The sequence below is a fragment of the Protopterus annectens genome, chromosome 5.part0 (genome assembly GCF_019279795.1).
Source record: "Protopterus annectens isolate FY-2018-M chromosome 5.part0, PAN1.0, whole genome shotgun sequence".
Classification (NCBI taxonomy): domain Eukaryota; kingdom Metazoa; phylum Chordata; order Ceratodontiformes; family Protopteridae; genus Protopterus; species Protopterus annectens.
The window spans coordinates 43047628-43065130 of NC_056735.1; positions in this window are offsets into that span (position 1 = coordinate 43047628).

Here is a 17503-nt window from a genome sequence, read left to right on the forward strand (position 1 = left end):
ATAATAAGCTAACTAGCCCAGTAAATGTTCACAGTATAATGAAAATAAGCAATGTTTCCAGATGTTTGCATCTGTACAGGCACTGGCACACCGAGCAGCTTGGTGCAAATGTGCCGAATTTAAACCACCACTGGAAGTACAGAAAACTGACTGAGCCCTTTGGCTAATACAACGACTACACTTAGTGCCCTTTTGTGTGTTTCCCAACTAAGACAGATGAGTTAAACACCTGCTGCCACTAGATGAGTGATCACAGTTATCCTATTATAAAAGCATGGTAAAGGAGTGCCTGGAGTGAAATGCTACCACAAACAAACTTAGAGATACAGATACAACAGTGTACTTTAAACAGCTTATAAAGGTGTGATTATTCAATAAAAGTGCTTTGCTTTGTAGAGATGAACCAAGAGCCTCTCAATTGTACAGAATTTATAAAGGCAGTAAAAACAATATAATCTGATTAATAAGCCCTCCAGCCAATACAACAACTACATGCAGGAATCTTTAGTGTGTTTCCCAACCCTTTCAAACCATGCCACTTGATGGAACATCCGCCAACCTCTTGATGTAAAAACACAGAAGTGATTGATAGTGTGTAAAAATACACTATTTTATCCAACAGCTAGCTAGATAATGAACTCAGAGCAAGTAAATCAGTAGAACAAACAATATGAGGCAAAATAAGAACAAAGAAAGGCAAATAAATAATTCAAGATATAAACAGCAGTGTAGAAAGGGAGGAGTTTATAAAGCTCAGTTTACAGTAGGGGTGGGCAGCTTAAAATCACCACATTTGTAAAGCAGATCAAGGAATGGGAGTCTGGGTGAGAATAACTAGCAGGGACTCACCAATCATGCATGTAGTTTTTACAAGCTTGGAGTCTTATTAGAAAAGGAAGACCCAAAATTCCCTGTATATTTAAGTATCACTTAAGAAACAAATTAACCAATGGAAAAAAACATATAAAATGTGCAGCCTAGATAATTTAAGTGTCTATCTCCCACACAGAGCAAAAACACCAGGACAATCAGATTGGTATATACTTCTCAGAAGTTCAGGTCAAAACTAAGGGGTTGTGGCTGACCAAGTTTGCAGATGACTGCAAACCAGATGCAATCATTAAATCACCAAATGATGTCACTATACTCCTGGAGGGTCTCACACTAATGACTGGTGTGTTAGTCACTGTTTCAAACTGAATGCAAATAAATGCATCCTCACTCCCTTTGGAACAAACAATGTCCCTTCACACTATCAAATCTACAGCAATACCCTAAATACCCATGAAGTGGTAAGGGGACCTGGTATCACAAGTTGACTGTAACCTTAACTTTGACCACCATGCATCTACTGTAGCAAGGAAGGCTTTCTACATAGAACACTTGGTTAGCAAAGGCATCGCCACAAGAGCAAAAGAGGTTATAACCCTTCTATACTTGGCACTTATCTGGTCCATAATTGAGTATAACGCCTCCATTCGGCATGTACCATACAAAGCACCTGCAGCAACTGGAGAGAATTCAAAGGTTTCTAACAAAGACGATCAAGTGGCTCCAGTATCTGCCTTACAAAGACTGACTAAAGTCCCTGTCACTATACGTTATATCATATAAACCTCTGAGGGGAGAGTTATGCCTGGCCTACAGATCAATCCAAGACCCAAACCTAATGAACTTGCTGCATATCAGTAAATCAAACGGGACTAGGGCTACCTGTTCCAGGGACCTAAATATGGCCTGCAACTTAAATAGGAAATACTGGAGGGACAGATTCGTCTCCCAGCATCTGCTGTCATTGGAACAGGCTACCAATTCATGTGAAGCAGAGCACCTCTAGAACACTGTTCAAGAGAAACCTGAACAAGTGGATGGGTCTCAGTAAATTCTTTCCAGGGATAGTACCCACAACCCTTCTGGACAGGGGCAGTCATCACTAAATGCAGTCTTGGGTATTAACTAGCATTTTCATGGTATTACATTGGGATGAAACGTCTAGGCTTTAAACAACATCCAGATCGACAGCCTAGTAATTTCCTATGATCCTGTGATTCTATTTCTAAAAGAATGAAGCAGGTAAAACAATTTAAGGAACTCACAGACAAAAAAAAAATACAGGTCTACTTTTGTCACCCCCAACAGGGAGTCACCAAAGTACTTGTAGTTTTTACAGGCTTGGAGTTTTAAAGCAATAGAAATTTACTTATACATGCATTAAGAGAAAAGAAGCATTTTTGTAACATTAATTCTGAGACACTTCATTTACTGGACAAATTTATTATTATTAATACATAAGGAAAAAGTGATTCTTAGAATGAATATGTGTATGCAAGTGTCAATGTAAAATGAAAAAAGACAGACCCCTGGATTTACTAATCTTCCGTGCAGGACTAAGCTAGTCCTGCACGGAAGCAGCAGTTTAAGATGAGGATGGCAGTGCACCATGCATAATAATAAAGGCGTGCTGCCTGAACTCCTAATGCTACACAGAGCGTGGATGAGTGCAGGGGACATATCTGAGAGCAGAGTTCTCAGAATAAACACGCCCCTGCAAAGTAGAACAGAAGAATGTGTAAATAAACAGCAAGACCGCTCATAAGTGTCCGCATATCCCCACCAACAGTCCCCATGTGTTCAACAGCAACAGTACACCTAAATAAAATGAAGAAACCCTAGTAGTAATTTTTTTTAAAACCTCGAGTACAGCTAACCGTAGGAGCGCGGGGTTTGCCCATTGCTTAGCTACGGGTAAAGCAGCTGAAAAGGCTGAAGAGGATAACAAGGAATACATATGCAAATGAAGCAGCACAGCAATAGTGTAGTGGTTAGAGCATCCGCCTAATGAACAGGCATTCCTGGTTCGAGTCCCACTACAGCACATATCATTTTCCATTTGAAATCTGCTTATGAACATATTTTTACATCTTTTCGCTGTATAACCTATATAATAAAATTTAAATATGACCCGGAGTACTGCATTAAATGCACATGTGAGGTGTCAGTGTCATAATGAATAAGGCACTAGTAAACAGTTTTAAGCACAAATAAGCAGTAATATGCATATATAAGCACTAGTAAGCATGTTTAAGTGCATTTGCACGGGGGTAAGCATTGCCCAGACAGATTAAGCAATGTAGAAGCTAACTGAGTGTAAGAAACTGTAACCGGAGGTTAGCAGTGCTTACCTCTGCGCAAACCCATGCAAACCCGCTTACAACTGCTTTAAAGTGCCTTAATCACTCTGTACCCAACAGCGCATGTACTGCCCAGCAACAGAATAAACAGCCTCTGCAAGGCTCAAACCCAGGACCCTCTACACTACAGTAGTTAACCACTAAGCCATCATAGCAATGCATAAGAGTGAGGTGTCAACAAATAAATCCTCACTATAGGAAAATCAAACTGAACATGTGAAATGAACCTATGTACAGTGTGATGTTGTATAACCTGCCACAGAACAATAATATGTGAATTGGAGTACTGCAGTAAGGCAAGATGTGAGGTGTTGTTGCAATAAAGTGTTGAAGTTCCCAGGACCCCATACAGCATACGTACACATGAATCGAGGATACAAGACACATATATAACATGTAATGAAGAAGACATCAATGATAAAAGGCAAATATCATGCAAATCAAATATTAAGCACCGCTAAGCATTGCACAGCACTGCTACCCAGACTACTGGCAGGATACTACCAGTGGGAGAAACAGTGTCAACCTGCAAAGTCTAATCTTAAACAAATGCATGTTCATCCCTAGTGGGACGACTCCAAAAATTCTGCTAAAAAGAGTCCTCGGGGTAACATACCATGCCTCACAGGTAAGCAAAGAAGGATGCGTATGTTCGTGGACTGAATGTGTGGGAACCCTGAAGATCCATGGGGTGAGACAACTTACATGATGGGTCCAGAGAAGTGGAGAGTGGGCAATGTGTAGTGGTGTGGTGAGATTCGGATGGAACCTGTAGGAAGGATGATTGATGTGGAGGAGGAAGGGGATGGAGGGAATGATGTGTAAGACATTATGGGCCAGAGCGTGCCGAGTTTGGACGGACCCGTTCTAACGGGACCACCCCATGGATGTAAGCGAGAAAGGAGGGGGGAGTAACAGGAAGGGAACTGAGACATACCATTTCCCATGGCAAAGCACGTTATGAGTAATATGTATGTTGCATAACCCATGGAATAACATATATATATATATATATATATATATATATATATATATATATATATATAAACTGGAATATTACTGCCATGAAAGAACATATATATATATATATATATATATATATATATATATATATATATATATATATGGTTTACTATCACAATGCCGACGTGCACTTGCACGGCTATGAAGTATTCGAACAACAGATGTTCGAATACTTCATATTTTGGCAGGTGATGTGAGCGAACGTTACCATTGCGAATGGACTGTGCAACGTTCGCTCATGTGAGGGGATCGCGGTACAGTGCAGTTAGGGAAATACATCCCTTTCCTCACTGTAGTGTGATCTCGGAGTTGGAATATTAAGTTGGGGGGTGTGGGGCGCAGCCCCATTAGGTGCAGGGGCTTGCCCCCCTGCATAACTGTGTGTTTAGGCTGGTTAGGTAGGTAGTTACGGGACGGGTGGATGTGCTGTGTATTGCCGAAAATGTCGCGAGCGACATTTTCGACAATACACAGCTGTTTTCGACTTTAGGAAAATTCTGAAATGTTCATTTCCGATGTATAAATTCGAAAATGCAGACACGTTTTGTTCTGATTTTCGAATTTATGGTAGTAAACCTATATATATATATATATATATATATATATATATATATATATATATATATATATGAACTGGAGTACTGCAGGAGATGCATATGTGAGGTGTCAGTATCATTATTCATAAAGCAGTAATTATGTTAAGCAGCAAGAAGCAGTAGTAAGCATATGTCAGCACTATTAAGTGAGATTAAGGCCATGTGAGCGGGTTTGCACAGAGGTAAGCACTGCCAAATTCTGGTTACAGTGTCCTACACCCAGTAAGCTTCCAAATTGCTTAACCTGTGTAGGCAGAGCTTACCTCCATGCAAACCCGCTTACAACTGCTCAAAAGTACCTTACTCACACTGTATCCAACATCCCTTGTTCTGCCTAGCAAAAAAATAAACTGCCTCTGCAAGGCTCAAACTCAGGATCCTGCACACTATAGTCACAGTAGTTAGCCACTAAGCCATCATAGCAATAGATATGAATGAGGTATCAGCAAACTAATCCTCACCACAGGAAAATCAAACCAAACATGTGAAGTGAATCTACGTACAGTGTGATGTTGGATAACCTGCCACAGAACATAAATATGTGAACTGGAGTACTGCAGTAAGGATAGATCTGAGGTGTGATTGTAATAAATTGTAGAATTCCCCAGGTCCCCATACAGTGTATGTACACATGAATCATGGATACCAGACACATATATAACCTGTAATGAAGAATAAATCATTGCCAAATGGCAAATATAGTGCTAATTAACTATTAAGCAATGCTAACTACAGCACAGCTCAAGTTAGTAAGTGTAAGCAATGTGTAGGGGAACCAATTCAATCTGCCTAGTGGTATACCTCTTTAAGCAGTGCCAACTTTATGTAAGCAGGTCTGCCCATAGCTTAGCCTTTTCAAAACTGGACAATCATGGGGAAGTGTGGGAAAATGGTCGTATTTAAACCCCAAAGGCAAGAATACTTCCCATAACTGGTTGCAGCTTCCTACTGCAGGTAGGAAGGCTGGTGTGGGTGAAGGCACTCGATTTAGAGCGCAGCACTGGGGCATTCAGGAGTCAAAAATCATGGTATTGCTCCTGGTAAAACACTATGATCAGAGACTACTGCAGGGCCAGTACCAGGGCTCACAGTAGAAAATGGAGGCCTAGGACAGTCTCGCCCATGACCTCACCAGTGCCACAGGTATCCCCAGGACTGGTGAGCAGGTCAGGCACCACCATGCTGACCTGAAGCAGTAGAGGGGGTATGTACTGGAAGAGTGGATCCAGGAGTCTCGGCCCAATGCCCCAGTACTGAGTAAGTACTCATTCTACTAAGTAGTAAATAATTGCCTAGCTTGTGTATACTATGGATAGGTATGGCTAAATATCACTGCATTTTTCTAACAGCTGCAGATGAGCACGCTGCGAACCAGCAACCTGATGATGCTAGGCTGCAAAGGCTGCATCGTGAGGCAGGTTAGTAATCAGTCTGCATGTACTCTCATAACAAATAAATATAAGAGCCTTAGAAAGTGTTGTACCAGTAGAAATAAATGTGTAATAGTCTGTGAATAAAGGTATAACCCCTGGAATGCTTCTTTTTCTCTTCTCTCATAAGTTGGTGATCTGTTCCATAATATAACTAGCACTGTTGTATCTTAAGCAGAGTCACCCACACCGTGGTATGCAGATAAAATGGGCATGAAGTCCTGCATAACAATGTTGGAAGTGCCAAGAAGTACAAGTTAGGGAGACTAAGATAGAAAACAGTTGAAATCTTTACATCAATTCCCTGATAGCACAGTGTACTGTGATGTTAGCTATTATATTTTGTCATACACAGCAGGAGTTTGAATCTTGGGAGTGCTACTAAGTTGTATGCATAATCATACCCCACAACTGTACATATTTTGATACAATGTTCAGATAGAAAGCTGTATGCATAATTACACCCAACAACAGTACAGAATTTGCTAGAATATTCAAATTGTAAGTTGTATGCATATTCTTACCCCACAACTTTTCCAGTCTGTCCAGCATGTCCAGATAAATGGCCCATATCACCAGCTTGGTACCCTGTTCCCCTGAAAATCCAGTGTGATGATCCAAGAAATGTAGGCAGCTGTCAATGACATATAACTTTTAGTCAAACGTGTACATAGTCAGATAATGTATATGGAAACAAACCTGTCATTCTAGCACCTCACCCAAAGTGTATGACAGCAATTCTCAACATATGTTGCATTAACACCTGCAGCCTGTCATGCCTGTATATAAGTCACAGGTCACATATATAATAATTTATAAACATACCAGTGTACAATATAAGGCTATTGTGTAGTGTAATAATACATGTAAGGGAAAGACCACTGCAGTGACTAAGAATGTTGTGAAAACTACAAGGATATATTAGTTGTTAATTGAACTCACTCTCTCACCCCTACCATATGTGCATAATAACCCAATGACACTCCTCAACTGGTATGTGTACACTCCAAACGTTTGTTGGGACATATGTCCTAATAGTTTATAAATATTCACATTTGTTTCTATGCATGTGCCATGTTAAAATACACCCATATTGATGGCCTGTTGCTATCAATGAAACATGCATGCTCCTGTAATGGCCACTGTTGTTCCATATATGCATGTGTTCTGCTTGCTCTGCAAACTGTGTTAAATCTGGTGTGTTGGGGTAATGGGAATACCTATGCATGCTGTTCTAACTAATCCTGAATGCTGTTGACTGTTACTAACCCATATCTGTTATAAACCTGTGACAACACAGCTCATATGGGAAGGCTGGTCCCAGCGGACCCACCTGTCCCACCTCAGCTGGCCATGGCACCGGGCACCAGCACATCTGGAGCCCAGCCTGGGACCTCCTCCTCTGTGGGCCCTGTGCCACCTTCGGGTGGAACCGCTGCAGTGGATGGGGCTCACCCCCCCCTCGGAGCGAGCACAGAGGGGAACCTGTCACCCATCAACAGGTCTGGGCCATGGTGTGTAAGGCGCTTGATCTGGAGTATCAAGAGCAGCTATGCCAGTTGAGGGCCAAGTGGTGCTATTAGAGGGTGTGCCTGCCCCTCCTACACAGCCCCCAGCACAGCCATCTTTGGGGCCGTGAAGGTGCAGTGGTGACTGCCCATGAGTGGGGACCTCATTCCCACTTTTTCCAGTTGGGGGCTCATGGGCTTGCAACTTCCAAACACCCCCTGTCCAAGGTGTTTACCCCCATCATGTGTTATATACTGGCCCTGTATGCATCTTGTGTATTTTGTCTGTTAACCTACTCAACCTACCTCCCTAAATATACCTACTACCCCTCCCCAACATCCCACTCTCACCTGAAAAAAAAAAAAGGGGCAATCTGTTCCCACAAAAAAATCTTGCCCCATACATAGCTGTCCATTTCACACATGTGTCCACTGGGCACATGTAACCTGGTCTAATTGGCATCACAATGAATATATGTTGTCCTCACCCATCTCCCAGGGGTTTGAGGGTCCAAATGTACCTACAAATGTAGTGTATATGCACAGCTGTTGCTGTAGAAGAAATGGGCAGCTATGGGCCTTTCCTATACCATTCCTGCACATGCCTAGTTATTGTCCCTACTTTCTTTCCCTCTTTGTGTCCCATTTTTCACCACTTTCCTATCAACCCCTTTTTCTTTTCTTTTAAAGGAATTAGCGCAGGAGTAAGCAGCAGTAAGCACTGTTAAGCAGTGGTAAGCGGGTTTGCACGGGTTTGCGCAGAGGGTAAGCTATGCCTACACAGGTTGAGAAATTTGAAGCTAACTGACTGTAAGAAAACATAAGCGGAGGTTGGCAGTGCAAACCCACTTACAACTGCTTAAAAGTGCCTTAATCACTCTGTAGCCAATGTCCCTTGTTCTGCCCAGCAACAAAATAAACTGCCTCTCCAAGGCTCGAACTCAGGACCCTGCACTCCATACACAAAGTGATTTACCATTAAACCATGGCAGATATACATAACCTGACATTTTCACAAACATATCATGCATCACAATCAGTCAACAGTATAGGAAATGTATTATTATCATACCACACAACCTGTTAATGCAAGAACTCTGGACAAAGTATGCCACATTGTGGGTACAAATAGGGATATATGTCAACTAATGCTCTAATACACTTAAAATGTTGCTAGTTACACAGTTATATGTATTAGAACACATATGTAAAAGAAGGTGAAGTCTGAAACACAAATGTGTTGGCACTAGTTACTGACTTCAATGCTACGATCATCCATGACAATTGCCAAGTGAATGAGGAACAGGCCAAAATATGAGCTGAATATGCATGGACATATGGACAGATATATATCTCTATATATCTGGATATCTCTAAATGTAGACAGACAGCTATATATAGATATATATATTAATGTATGACTCACAAATAATCATATAACATCAATTGTATATAGATACATGTTCATATATATATATATATATATATATATATATATATATATACATATATATATATATATATATATACAGATGTGTATATATATATATATATATATATATATATATATATAGAGAGAGAGAGAGAGAGAGATAGCCATATGAGATATATATAGGTACATACACATATACACACACAAAAGGTATCAGTAGCCATACATATGTAGAAGTAGTGTGGAAGTACTGGGTGCAAAGTATATCCCTCAGCCACAAGCCCTTTAACTGCCACCTGTGAAATGTGTAGTGTGGCAACCATGACATGACACACAGGTATGCATACACAGATAACCTTCATTTGTGTACTATACAATAATGTATGCCAGTACTTAAACCACGTAAGGTTTGAAATATGTAACCAGTGATGAATGCAAGACCCACACAAAACAGTAGATGCAAGCAATGTGTATATATACCATACTATGCTGTCCAGGCCAAGGCCTTCAATTAGTACAACAGTCGAAACAGGATTTGCCTTCAGGATACATAACAATCAACAATTGCAGATGTAATTCAGCAGCCTCTAATTACACCCTGTAGTCAAGCCCTACAGGAAGGGTTGTTAGGTAATAGCATTCTAATTTAATAGTTCATTAATTGTACTACATAATGTTCCCTTTTTAAAAAAAAAATTTTTCCTTTTCACTTTTAATTATACATAATTTCTATATTTTATATTACCTTGACAGTTTTATTTTTATTTTTAGTTTTAGTTGCCTGAATATATGCAGGATATGATATTATCTGAATAATTGGTCATGAATTATTTATTAATGTAATACTGTACAGTGATTGGATAAGTTGAGTATTTAAACTGTTAGGTCGCCTTATGCTGGGTTCTGATGAAGTCTATAATTCTTAGATGAAAGCGCTTAACCATTTTATTTAATTTATTTATTTAATTAATAAAATTACAGTTTTTTTTATTCCCGTCTTACTGAATTCTCGTCTTATTAAACCCTTGCAGTTCATGGTATACTCATAGTTATTCAGTTCTGCTGATAGAGTTGTACTACGAGGAACGTTTTGTTTTTTAATAGTTGCACTTTTTCTTTGCCATGAATTCTTTGGATGAATTACCTTCCATATTTTTGCCCGTTCATAGGGATGAAATACACAAGCTCCAGTCGGAGATGGTCGTCATCAAAGGGGAGCTGACAAGACTTATTGATTTGTGCAGTCAACCTACCAGATCAGGTGATCTAGGTAGTGAGCGTTTGATGTCTACACGTATTTTGGGCGACAACGTTGGAACTCTCATGACTGGGCGTGGGCTTGGCACCAGCTCTAGTCCCAGCATCGATTGTCCTAATCCCGGATCCTCTTATGGTGCAGTTGTGGGCCAAGAACAATGGCAGGAGACCGTGAGAGCAGTTTCTGTTGGATGAGGAAACAGTATGGAGGACGAGATTCTTATAGCTGGCGCCAAACCAAAAAGAATTGTTCCCAAGAGAACCTATTCAGTTGTTGGTAACACCATCCAACAAGGTACTGTTATTAATTCTAATATATTGCATTCAGTGAAGTCAGCAGACTGTATGCAGGGTAGCAGTAAAGATTTGGAGGGCTATTTTAATACCAACAACTTTCAGTTCACTGATTCTTTACTTTTGGACAAGGAAGTTTCCCATCAGGACCAAGGCAGAACCTTAAAGGACATAATATTTAATTTTGGGAAACAACTGAATACTATTAAAAACATACAACTGGAAAATTCTTATCTGAGTCGGTGTATTGAACTCAAAATTGTTCCTATGGGGCTTCGCTTCTTCAAGAGGCCTATGGGTATTGAATTATGTGATGATATGTTAAAAGAATGGATGGCGTTATTTGATGGCTTTGGCATAGGTTTTATGAAATTTATTATCAAGTGTAATGATAGTAAACTTTCTAAACTGTTAAAGGAGGTTGACAGTTTAAACACTTGTATTACACGTGATTTATTATTTGACCAGTGGAACACGTTATATGGAAAACAATTTAAGTTTGCAGATACTAATACTCATAAGACATTTATGAGAAAATGTGATAAATTAAAGAGGGATTTGTTACAGTACAGAGAAGGGAATGCTTACAGTTGGAGCAAGAAAAACAAGTTGAATAAGACTCAGAACAATACAGCTAGGCACCCTAGCGTACAAGTCAGGGAGCCTAGACATCGGCAGGATGAATTTAGGTCTTTTTTAGGGAAAGAAATTTATTGGAGGGACAACAATGGAATGGGAGGGGACAACCGATGAAGACATCAACCACCCACACACAGAGGGAACAGGGGGAATTGGTAGATGTTTCAAACTATGATAGCATCATTAAGTATAATGAAGTTAAATATGGTCAGGGAAATTTTTACATTTACAACTACACTCCCTTACAGTTGACCAATGATCATTTTGCATTATTTAGGAAGGGTATTAAATTTGTACCCAATACTAGTTTTAATATAGTGGATAATATAATTGAATTCAAATTATTTTTAAGAAAATTAAATTTGTCTGTGCATTTTCATGCGGTTAAGGAGCAACAGTCTCATATACTTTTTCATAGAAGAAGTGTGTTTACCCCTCCCTTACATCCAACTCTGGCTAGTTTTGAAAAAGTAGTTGTGGATCAATTGTACAGATATTTGGATATTAGTAGGCATCAAGCAGTACACCACAACTGAAGTAAGGAGGAGTATGACACCATGTGTACATTATGTAATAATCCTAACATTAGAATCATGCAGCCAGACAAGGGAGGAGGAGTTGTCTTATTTGAGACTAATGACTATTTGAAAGAGATGCAATTTATTATACAGGATTCTGACAAATATGAGGTGTCTTCAATTAATGAAGTAAACATAGCGTACCAACGTATCGATGCCCTTTTGGAATAATACTTGGTAGAGGATAGAATTGATGGTGAACTATATAAATTTCTTAAAGTTGAATACCCCATTTTAGCTACCATAGTAAGAATTCCCAAGATTCATAAAGACATGTTCCATCCCCCATTTCGACCTATAATTTCAGGGAACAAGTCTAACTAAGACTTTCCCATTTGGGAAAGTAGTAGATTGCTGGTTGAAATCCATTTATGGGAAAGTGGATCACATAGTCAGAGACTCTTGGGATTTTCTAGGTAGACTGACCCCTTCTTTATGGAAACCTAATCTGATCTTGGTCACCATAGATGTAGTTGACTTATTCTCATGCATCCCTCGTGATGAAGGGATGGAGAGATTTATTAGTAGCAGAAGAAGATATGGTGACCTTGAATGGGAAAAGATCTCCCTCATTAGTGAACTCATGAGTATAGTATTAGACTACAATTTCATTTTTTTGGAGGGAGAATATTGCAGGCAAAGTAAGGGAGTAACTATGGGAGCCACTAGCACTTCACTTTATGCCAATCTTGAGTTATTGGACTGGGAAAATTAGGTTATTTTTAATAACAGGTATCACCAAAACATTAGATGTTATGTTCGATACTTGGACGATGTTTTCATTTTGTGGGACGGAAACATCAAAGAAATCGAGACCTTTATAGAATACCTCAGTACATCCAGTTCTTTCCTAAAATGTACACATCATGTTAGTATGGATGGTATCTCATATCTGGACACATACATCTCTCTGACCACTAGTGGGTTTAAGTCCCGAATTTTTAGGAAAGATTCGTTCAGTAACTCCTATTTGGAGTACAGCAGCTGTCATCCCCTTAGGCTTAAGAAAAACATCATTAAAGGACAATGCATATGAGCAGCACACATGACCTCGGATCATCAGGATATGATACATGAACTTGAATACATAGGTACTATGTTTAGGGAAAGGGGCTACCCACCTATTGTAGTACATGATGCTATAACTTATGTCAGCAGTGAGTGGGGCAAGAAATGTTATCCCCTGTTAGGGGTGGATATCAGGAGTGATATTCCCCCAGTGGCAATTACAGTGGTTAATGAGTACAATAGGGCATGTATTCTGCCATAAAATGACCACTCAGGACAAGTTAAAAAGATTATCAGGAACAATTGGAACATTCTTAGGTGTGATGAGGAAGTTTTTTCTTTAGTGGGGGATGAACCAAAATTTATACATAGAATAGGGAACAATTTAAAAAAAAATTCAAAGTATTAGATCACATACTTATAATGTTAATGGTGGTACAAAAAATGTGGACATTGTAACCAGTGTTGTGCCATTTGGGAAGATATGTCCCTAGTGGTTGGCAATAAAAATAACACCTTAATTCATTTCAGGAAAGGGAACTGTCAAACTAAAAATGTTATCTATTTTGCTAAGTATACAGGATGCTCCAGTTTTTACGTGGGTAAAACTGGGAGGCATCTTAAAGACAGGATATATGATCATCTATATGCTATTAGGAGAGAGGATGCGAATAATGCACTGTTTAGACATATCAGGGATAGTGTGGGCTGTTCCACTTTTAAATTTGCCTTATTAGAAGTTTTGAATCAGTCCAATAGAGGAGGTAATTTAAAAGTACTGCTAGGTGAAAAAGAAGTGAGATGGCAGATACTTTTAAATGCTACCATACCACCAGGAATTAATGAATACATCTCCATCAAGCCAGTGTTACAAGCTAGGGTTTGAGGGAATGTAATAGTTTATCAGTTGTACTACATAATGTTCCCTTTTTAAAAATACATTTTTTTTTCCTTTTCACTTTTAATTATACACAATTTCTATATTTTATATTACCTTGAGAGTTTTATTTTTATTTGCCTGAATATATGCAGGATATGATGTTATCTGAATAATTGGTCATGAATTATTTATTAATGTAATACTGTGCAGTGATTGGATGCGTGATTGGATGAGTTGAGTATTTAAAATGTTAGGTCGCCTTATGCTGGGTTCTGATGAAGTCTATGATTCTTAGATGAAAGCGCTTAACCATTTTATTTAATTTATTTATTTAATTAATAAAATTACATTTTTTTTTATTCCTGTCGTACTGAATTCTCATCTTATTAAACACTTGCAATTCATGGTATACTCGTAGTTATTCAGTTCTGCTGATAGAGTTGTACTACGAGGAACGTTTTGTTTTTAATAGCATTCTAATACATATAACTGTGTAACTAGCAAAATTTTAAGTGTATTAGAGCATTAGTTAGTATATATCCCAATCCCCCCGAGCTACACGTTCTAGGGACCTAAACCTTGCCATCACAATAAACAGAACATGCTGGAGGGATAAATTCCTGTCTCAGAGACTTCCCATACTCTGGAACAAACTACCTATCTATATCAAACAAAGCTCCTCATTAGCACTCTTCAAGAAAAATCTTGATGATTGGATGGGAGATAGGAAATTCACCCCGGGGATTACTTCTGTGGCTCTGCTTGACAGGGGCACAGGAAAATAATTTTCTTGGGTGGCAAAAGCCAGGGTGCAATTTGGCTAGGCTTATATAGGCCAATAGCCTAGTACCTACCTATGAACCTATGAACTTAGGGGGAAAAGTAGCACTTGTGTTAATGTCACAGCATCTTGTACATAACATTGCTTAACCTAACATCTCACTATCACACTGAATGACCCTCATCTTAACAGTTATATCCCTGAAAAGGTGTCATAGCCTAGGCTAATGGCATAGAACCCCCCCCCCCCATAAAAGGTTGTACAAGGGCAAGGAATACTGTGTAGCACACACTTACCTCTGGAATGTACAAGGGCACATATGTGTTCTCCAGCTGTTGCCCCCATATATATGGACTTGACCCAACAGTTGGTGTGGAAGTCCATGACATGACTAGGATGATAGCAGTAATGCTAGCGGTAAATAATGATAGGCCATTACCTAACAACCCTTCCTGTATCACAGCAGGACAAAGACTGGCATATATGTGGAGGACAGAGGCAGGAACATAGGGCCATATTTGCATTATTGCTGTTACACACCATGGAAATTGCTGGTGTTACAGGACTCGTTGCAGCATACCCTTATGCAGGGATATGACATTGAAATACAAATGGATGTAGCCATGTACTGATAGCACTCAACAGACAGAATGCCACAGATATATCTGGGACAATACCTGTGTGGTGCACAGACAAAACCTAACAGCCAATCCCCCTGGTATCATATGGCTAGGCTCACAGTTGAGAGCTATGCAGACAGACAACATTCCATGAAAAAGTACCATGTACACAGAAACCCTGTAAGAACAGCAAGCTACAATGTATACAACAACACTACTCACACTGTCTGTAGGTCTGGAACCTTACCCAAATGTGGATTTGGCCTGTGTCTGCAGGTTCTGCTGTAAGAGGTATTGCTACCTGCTGTCTGTAACACTGATGTCCACACACAGGAAGGATGTCATCCATATTAGAATGGTGAAGGGACAACACCCACAGAAGGCAGCAATTTATAGTACAGGGTTGCCATGACAGTGGTTATCTGAAGAACTACACAGCAGGCTGCATGCAATTAGCAACTGGTGGACACTGACTGGTGCAGAGGCCACCACCTGATCATGTGCAATACCAACAAAAGCATGCTGCAATCTATTCAAACCAGCTCGATCACTATACTGGAGAGACTGAGAGAGACAGAGAAAAAAATTCAAAAAAGGTCACAAAGCTCAGGGTTGTGTTACAGCGGACAAAACATAACAGGTATGTGAAACAGATATGCATTTACTTGCATGTAGTATATGGCATAGAATAATAGGATGTATAATGTGAAAGGATGTATATGTGCCATCAGTACTTGTTCCTGTAATGATGTTCTGCTCAACAACTGCACTGGACATTAGTGTCACTCCCTGCGGGTAGTGGGAGATACCTGTCAAATCTGCAGATCAGCAGTGAATGGCAAAGATGTGACCCATGATATCTGTGTTCTGTAAATCACTGTGGCCAATGGCTGGTGGGGGTATTAATACTGCCATGATAGACACATGGGTGAGAGACCACACCACCTGCAGGACAGTCATGTTAAAGTGTAGCATAGCATGCCCAACTGCCATAGCAGTATAATATGCTTATCTAAAGTTTGTCACCATATATACCCCCCTAATGTTAGCCTGTGTTCACTTGTGACACCTCTCTGTGTTGCAGCAAGGCAGAATAGTTCAGCTATGAATTAAAGAGGGTTACATGAGTGTGGTCCAGATGTTCGTATACACCCCACATACAGATACATACATGTGTGATAAATATTCACAGCTGTGTATGTCTACAGAACCTCGGACAGTTATACATTTATATAGGTATATAAACAACATATATATATATATATATATATATATATATATATATATATATATATGTCTACAGACAGATATATAGGTTCATAGGTTCATAGGTAGGTACTAGGCTATCGGCCCAAGGGCCTACACAAGCCTATATATATATATATATATATATATATATATATATATATATATATATATATATATATATGTATATATATATATATATATATATATATATATATATATATATATATATATATATATATATGTGTGTGTGTGTGTGTGTGTGTGTGTGTATATATATATATATATATATATATATATATATATATATATATATGTATATATATATATATATATATTTATGTCAGTACATGTCCCCTGCCATGACATGTGTGAGAGAACATCACACATCAATACACAACATACCTACACACCAGTACATGGCTGCAAGATGGAGTGTGGAGTGTGGTGTGTAACCCATGTTGGGAGCACATCGCAATTGTTTGAGAAGGTGGGGTATATATGTTGGTGAAGGGTATTAGGCACATATTGGTATGTAGGTCTGGTTGGGTGACAAACAACACAGCATACAGGGCTGGTATATGACACATATGGTGGTTAAACACTGTGGGCGGGTAGTTACATTTGGAATGTGGAGGCCATTGAGCCCCCACATGGGAACAAAAGGAACATGGTGCCCACCCATGGACAGTCACAATAGCATCTACATGGACATAAAGGTGTCTGGGCTGTGGGCTGGGCAGGAGGAACATGCATGTCGAACCTTGTGTATGTGTCCTGCATGCCTCCAGGTGATGTAGCACATACCCCATGTCTCTGTGGAGCTGGCTATGCACAAGACCCTCGACCTAGCTGGGTGACAGACATATGCTGTGTGTGCTTCATGGGGGGGACACCAGCCCCTGAGGTGGTTCCACATGAACATAGTGACAGAACAGTAGATAATGAGGTTCCTTGGTGGGTCACGGATGTGATGTGGACTGGTAACATGTGCACATTAGGTGGGAGTGGTGTTCCTGCT